General features: G+C 35.7%; 1 pseudogene; it reads left to right on the forward strand.

Moving 5' to 3' along the window:
* Positions 1 to 899: 899 nt before the first annotated feature.
* On the forward strand, positions 900 to 1,522 carry LOC125098521 (60S ribosomal protein L10-like; annotated as a pseudogene).
* The last annotated feature ends 6,157 nt before the right edge of the window (positions 1,523 to 7,679 follow it).

A 7,679-nucleotide genomic window follows, 5' to 3' on the forward strand; every position in this document is an offset into this window, starting at 1 on the left:
AAGTCATCAGAGATGTAGAATATCCAAACAAGGTTATCAATCACTTTGATTTAAATGATACTTATGGCATACTACTCCACCACTGGCAGAATAAATATTTCACCTTCTTTTGAAATGCAGCTAGAGTTCACTAAGATTCACTAAGATTTTCTGACCCACAAAATAAGCCCTAGTGAATTTAAATAGATTTAAATCATATCAAGTAGGTTCGCTGAGCACAGTAGAATTAAATTAGAAATATTAAGATAAGGCAACTAGGAAAACCCAAAATATCCTGAAAATTAAATGACTGGATCAAAGAAAAATATCACAAGAGAAGTTAAGAAACACATAGAGCTAAAGTAGAACATAAAGGAAAAAAAAAACTGATAGCATTAAATGCCTATATTAGGAAGAAAAAGTCCCAAATAAATGATCAAAGTAAGCTTCTACCATAAGGGGAATGAATTTAACCCAGAACAAGCTAAAAAGAAGGAAATAATAAAGGTAAGCACTGGTATCAATAAAATAGAAAACAGAAAAATAGTAGCTAAAACTCTTCAAACTAAAAGCTAATGTTTGGAAAGACTAATGTAACAGATAAACCTCTAGCTGGATTCATTAGGGAAAAAGAAAGCAGACAAATTAGCAATAGTAGGAATAAAAACAAGGGAACCACTGAAGAACCTCTAGCTATTAAAAAAATAAGAAGGAAATTTTATGGACTTCATGCCAATGAATTAGACAACCTAGATGAAATGGATAAACTCCTTGAAAGACACAAATGACAAAAACCAGCACAAGAAGAGCAAGCAAACATGAGTACTGTTATCTCAATTTAAAAATTGACTTTATAATTAAAAAACAATTTCACAAAAATCTTTTCTCCTTGGCACACCACTGAAGTTCCTGGGGTTGTCATGGGCCATCTCCCTACCTCATGTTAACAGAACTGTAAGAACAAGCCATATCCAAACTTTTGTTTCTGCAGAGGTGTCCCTGATGCCAAGATCTGCATCTTTGACCTAGGGTGGAAGACAGCAAAAGTGGATGAGTGCCCATATGTGGTCATATGGTGTCAGATAAATATGAGCAGCTCTCCTCTAAACTTGCAGGCTGCAAGTATTTGTGCCAATAAGTACGTGGTGAAAAGCTGTAGAAAAGACGTTTTTCACATTCACCTCTTCCACGTCATCCATATCAACAAGATGTTGTCCTGTGCTGGGGTTGACGTGCTCTGAATAGGTATGCTATGTGGGGTGATTTTGAAAAGCCCCAAGGCACAGTGGCCAGATCCCACATCGACCTAGTCACCGTGTCCATCTGTACCAAGCTGCAGGACAAGAAGCGTGTAATTGGGGGTCTATACAGAGCCAAGTTCAAGTTCCCTGGACTTTTCAAGATCCAATTTTACTAAGTCTAATGTGGAGGAATTTGAAGACATCATGGTTGTAAAGTAGTTCATCCCAGATGGCTTGTGGGCCATCTACATGGCACCCCTAATTGTGGCCTCCTGGACAAATGGTGGGCTCTGCACTCATGAGAACCTCAGCACTGCCCCCTCCTTATTAATGCCCACCAATAAGTCCTAATTCCTGTTAAAAACCTCCAACAATTTTACAAATAAAATCCAGCTAATTTCACAGTTGAATCCTATCAAATATTTAAGGAAGACATTATATCAATCCTATATAAACTCTTTCAGAAAAACAGAAGGAAAGGAAACACTTCCTAATTCATTTTATGAAAGCAAGTTTTAACCTGATTCCAAAGCCAAAGATATCAAAGGGTGAGAACTATAGACTAATATCTCTCAGGAACATAAATGCAGAAATGTTTGATCAGATATTAGATTAGAAAATCAAATCCAGAAAAAAAAATGTGTGTGTGTGTGTGTGTATATATATATATATATATATACATATATATATATGGATGATACATCATGAACAAGTAGAATTTATCCTGGAAATGCAAGGCTTGTTCAATATTTAAACAATGTAAATCTACTATATTAATAGAATAAATATCAAAAATATAATTATTCCAATAGATATAGAAAAAGCATCTGATAAAATTTAACAGCAAAAATATGGACCAAACTAGAAATAGATATGAACTTCCTCAATATGTCTAAGGGCATGCAAAAAAAACCTACAACTAGTATACTTAGTGATGAAAGACTTAATGTTTTCAAGATTAAAAACATAGCAAATATTTTGATTTTCAACACTACTATTTAACATTGCACTGGAGATCCTGGCCAGTGCAGTAAAATAAGAAAAAGTAAAAAAAAAAAAAAAAAAAAAAAAAAAGCCTATAGATGAGAAAGGAAGCAGTAAAAATTTTCTTATTTGCAGAGTACAGGAATCTACAAAAAGGCTATTAGAACTAATAAGTGAATTTAGCAAGGTTGCAGGATACAAAGCCAATATATAAAAAGCAGTTGAAATTCTAGATATAACATCAATTAAAAATGAAATAATTTAAAAAAAACACTTCATTTCCAATAGCATCAAATGTATTTAGGAATATATTTAAAGAAAGACACACAAGGCCTTTATACAAAAACTAGAATTATTTGCATAGGGAAACTAAAATAGACCTTTATGGAAAGGTATACCAAGTTTATGGATCGGATTGGAAGGCTTGACATTGTTAAGGTAGTAATCTTCCCTAAGTAGACCTGTAGATTTGATGTAATTACAATCAAAATCTTAACTGGCTGCTTTTGAAACAGAATGACAAGATAATTCTAAATTTATATGGAAAGGAAAGAGACCCAGAATAGCCAAAATAATTTCAGTAAAGAAGAAAAAGTGAACTTAAACATTACCTAATTTAAGTCTTACTATAAACGTATAGTGATCAAGATAGTATGTTCAAGTGTACGGCTAGACATACAAATAAATGGGACAGAATAGAAAATCCCAAAATAAACTTTTGTGGTCAATTTAAAAATAATGCCAGATTCAATGAGAAAAAGATAATTTTGTTTTTCAAAAAAATGTTGCTTGAACGCCTGGATCTCTGTTTGGGGAAAAAAGTAATCTTTGATCACTGAATCAAACTACAAGCTCAAATTAACTCAGAATGTATCATCTAAATATAAGACCTAAATGATAAACCTTCAAAAACAAAACATAGGAAGAAATCTAGGTGGTATTATGTTAGACAAAGATTTCTTAAACAGGTATAAAAAGCCCAAACTATAACACACACAAAAATTGTAAAATGGACTTCATTAAGATGAAATCACTTTCTCTTTGAAAGATATAAATGAAGGGAAAAAGGCAAGCCACAGTCATATTCAGAAAAATAATTGTGAAACATAAGTTTGACAGGGGTTTATCCAGAATACATCAAGAATTCTTATAATTCAATAATAAGACTAATAATCCAATAGAAAATAGACCAAATATTTGAATAGACGCATTATAAAAGATGATATATCAATGGATATTTAAACACATAAGAATATGCTTAACATCATTAGTCATCAGAGAAATGAAACTTACAAAAATAGTGAGATACTACCATATACCCACTCGAGTAGCACAGGTTAAGAAGCCTAATAATACCAAGTATGGGTGAGGATGTGTAGCAAGTAGACTTCACACATTGCTGGTGGGAATGCAAAATAGGTTCACATGCTTTGGAAAACAATATGGAGGCATCTTATAAATTCAAACATAAATACGCTACCAACCCCACAACTCCACTTCTAGGCATTGCTTAAGAGAAATAAAAACATATGTTCACACAAAGACATGTATGTAAGTAAATAAGTTCAGAGCAGCATTATTCATAATAACAAAAACCTGGAAGCAGTCCAAATATTCAGCTAATGAATGGATAAGCAAAGTCTAGTATATCCAAATGTGGAACAACAAAAATACTAATACAAAAAACATGAACGGCTCTTGAAACCATTTTGCTAAGTGAGAAAAGTTAAACACAACAAACTACATAATGGATGATTCTATAAATATTAAATTCCAAAAACAACAAAGCTAAGGTGATTTCATGGGCTGGGTGGGAGAAGAGGGAATTAACTGACAAAGGACAAGACGAAAAGGTTTAGGTAGAGAGAAATGTTGTATAAGTGATTTTGGTGGTAGTTATGCAACTGTTTGAATTACAAATTTTATCAAAATACACATTTAAATGTGGTAAACTTTACCTCAATTTAAAAAAGAAAAGAAACGTAGACCTCTCATTTGGTAAAACAAAAAACAAGCAAAAATTTCTTTTGTTTACTCTATTTTCTACAGAAATTTCCATATCGAAAATGATTTGAATATGGAGTCTTGAATTTGGGCATGTTCTGTTCACTGGAACCCAAGTGATAGAGAATAGGTTCAAGCCCTAACTCTTCCTTCTAATTCCTGCAGTTTTTACTAATATCTATCTCCAGGCAAAAAGGAAAGATGAAAGAAGAAAATCTCATATTTGCTTGTGTACTTACATTTGTGATTTTGCCCCATTTCCACATGTACCATCTAATTCCATCATGCCTGTATGAGAAGCTACAATTCTGGTAGAAAAAAATGTCTTCTCCTCCAGCCACTCTTTTTCACAGGAAAATAACTATAGTTGTAAACAATTTGGGAAATCAAATAAAAGTACAAAATGATGCTTGTTTGCCACATGCAAAGACCTAGAAATTGAACCAGCTGTATGTGAAGTGTGGTGAAGTTTTCACATGTGTGATAAGGAAACCAGCACTTTATTCTTTTCTAACATATGGAGCATGTTCTTGCTGGTAGCTTGGTGCCTCTCTTTAAATACCAAAAAAAGCTGCTGGTCTGGATGACCAGCCCTGCCTATTATCTAGGTAACACCCCTTCTCCTCCTCTTGCTTCCTCCCTACAGAAAACTGACTTTGCTAAGGATATAGAAGCTTGCAGTTTAAATGCTCACCTCTCCAGATTCTTCTGCTGTTTTGGATAACAAGATATAAGTGAGACTACTTACATTTCAGTGGCAGTTGTAAACTCATTTTCTTGATAAATCAATGATCAAGTCAGATGACCCATGTCCTTCAGGAAGAGAAGCAGTTATCCTGTGGGCATGAGAATGAAAGCTATACCCTAAGAGTAGCCACAGTTTGAGGGATTTTGGAGCAGATTAAGAAAAAAGCTATGGCCACCTGTCACAGTGATGCACAACATGCCTGACTGAGCTGTGCTTGGATGGGGTTGCACAAGATGGGTTCACAACATGGGGCTGTCCAGAAGCTCACTGTGAGAAGGGGCCAGTACCCAGATGGGGTAGGAGGACAAGGAGACTCCCAGAGGAGATGAGGATGGGAGGGGGTTCTCATGTGCCCAGCTGATGTCCCCCAGCAGCTTGGTGGGGGAGTCTGTGGGTCAGAAAGCCCCCAAGGGTCGTAATAGCTAGAGGTCTTACAACCACAAGGCTCTATACATTCCATTGTTAGTAGATGTGAAGTGAGGCTTTGTGAAGTATGCAAAGCACGCAGGCTTGAAGTGGCTAACAATCTACTCATTTGGACAATCTTTAAAATAATTCCATGTGTAAAATTTTGAGATTGGTATTAGTAGTCTTTTTTTGTGTTGATGGGCCTCAACTGGCAGTGAAGGAATTAACAAGCCAGGGGCAGACACACAGAGGCTCTTTTCTACAAGAGAGTGATGAGGCAGGAGCTAGATGGGGCTGGGTCCAATGTAGTATTCTTAGGCAGTGCTCTTGGCCTTGGCTTGTGTACCTTTGCACTTATAGTTCCTTGAGTAAAAGAAAATCTGTTTGGTTGAATCAGTAGATTCAGGGTTCTGTATAATATATATGGCTCTGTTTTAGAAATCTCGTTAAGCCCTTTACATGTCCTATTCCATTTACTCCTTATAGCAATTCTATGCAGTAACTACTACTCTCATACCTTCAGGGGAAGAGACTGAGGCCCAGAGGCCTAAATGAACTTGTCCATAGTCTTACAGCTAATCTTAGTCTTTGGAGCCAGTATCTAGTTTACTGAAAATAAATGCAGGAAAGAATGTTGATAACAATATGTAGAAGTACAGAAAGCCACTGGGGAACATGATCCAGATATACTGATCCAGCTTCTTCAAAAAGCCAACAGCACAGTGAAAAAGAGAGGGAGAACTTTCTGGATTTAGAGACTCGAGGTGACTTGTAGTGTTGGCTAAGTTCGGTGAAACTGACAACAGCCCATCTCTACCACTGATCACATCTAAACACTGAACAGAATATAAAAAGCAGCTACATGAAGATCTTGAAAAATAAAAATCAGTGGACTAGGGACAAGAGTCAAAACCTGAATCATGATGCATGACATGGACAGCTTCCACTGTGTGGAACTCTGTTTCTGTGTAGGAGGCTAAACTCTGAGAAGTCTCTCTTTCTGGAGAGAGGACTAGGAAAGATAGCATGGAGCCAGAGATTGTAGGACAAATCCCAGATTGCAGAGAGCTGGAAAAGAGCACCCCTCCCCAATTCTGTGTATGAACTGATAAAAGTCCCGGGGTCTTCCGTGAGCTATATATGTGTCACAGACTAAGTACACATAGCGAAGTGTTTGAGAACTGAATTCCATATAAACCACTGCCCCAGTGCCAGAATAACCCTTGTTTGGTGTCTGCCCTGGGCCAGACATTTTACTAAAGAAAATATATAGTAGACAAATAAGTACATAGACGCATCCTCAACGTACTTAGTCCTTGGGGACATGCAAATTAAAACCACAAAGATGTAACTCTGCACCTCTCAGAATGAGTACAATAATCAACGGCGACAACACAAAATGCTGGCAACAGTGCTGTCACTAGAACATTCCTACACATCTGTTGGGAATACAAAATAACATAGGTACTTTGGAAAAATAGTTTGGCCATTTCTTACAAAGTTGAACATGATCTCACCTTATGATTCAACCCTTCTCGTAGGTATTCACCCAAGAGAGATTAAAATAGTCACATAAAACCTACATATGAACGTTTATAACAGCTTTATTTATAACTGCCCCCCCCACACTGGAAACAACCCAAGGTCTTTTAGCTAGTTCATGGATAAACAAGTTGTGGTATACATAAGCAATGGAATACTACCCAGTATTCTATGACAGACTAGCAAGACAAAATTATAGGGGTGGAGAATATATTGTCAATAGCTGTTGAAGAAATTTTCACTATGGTGGGGCAGACAAAGGGAATTTTGGGGTAGTGATGAAACTGTCAGTATCTTACGGTAGTGGTTACACAAATTGAGACATTTGTCTAAACTCATAAAACAGCACACAAAAATGGTGAATTTTACTGTAAATTATCCTTAATTTTTTACTGTAAATTCTATAAACTAAATAATTAAAAAAAAGACATGTAGCAATCAAATGTAACATGTAGACTTTTTTGAATGTGATGTGAAAAAAGACATTTTGAGATTTTTGTGGAAACATATGGAGTCCATGTTAAATGATATCAAGGAATTGTTGCTTTTGTGAGGGTCCTGTGGGCATTGTGATTGAGTGAAAAATATCCATATGTTTAAGAGATGCTTACAATAGCAGGGCATACAGCCATATATTGTACCATTCAATGTTGGTTATGTCCACAAGTTTTCAAAAATTTTAGCAAATCATCAAAACAAAAAACTGCTTGGTGTCAAAATAAGCAAAAATGAATTTTTTTAAAGTAGTGGATTTAAGAATCATACCTATTTTT

Source organism: Lutra lutra, chromosome 4 (genome assembly GCF_902655055.1).
Source record: "Lutra lutra chromosome 4, mLutLut1.2, whole genome shotgun sequence".
In the NCBI taxonomy this organism is placed as follows: domain Eukaryota; kingdom Metazoa; phylum Chordata; class Mammalia; order Carnivora; family Mustelidae; genus Lutra; species Lutra lutra.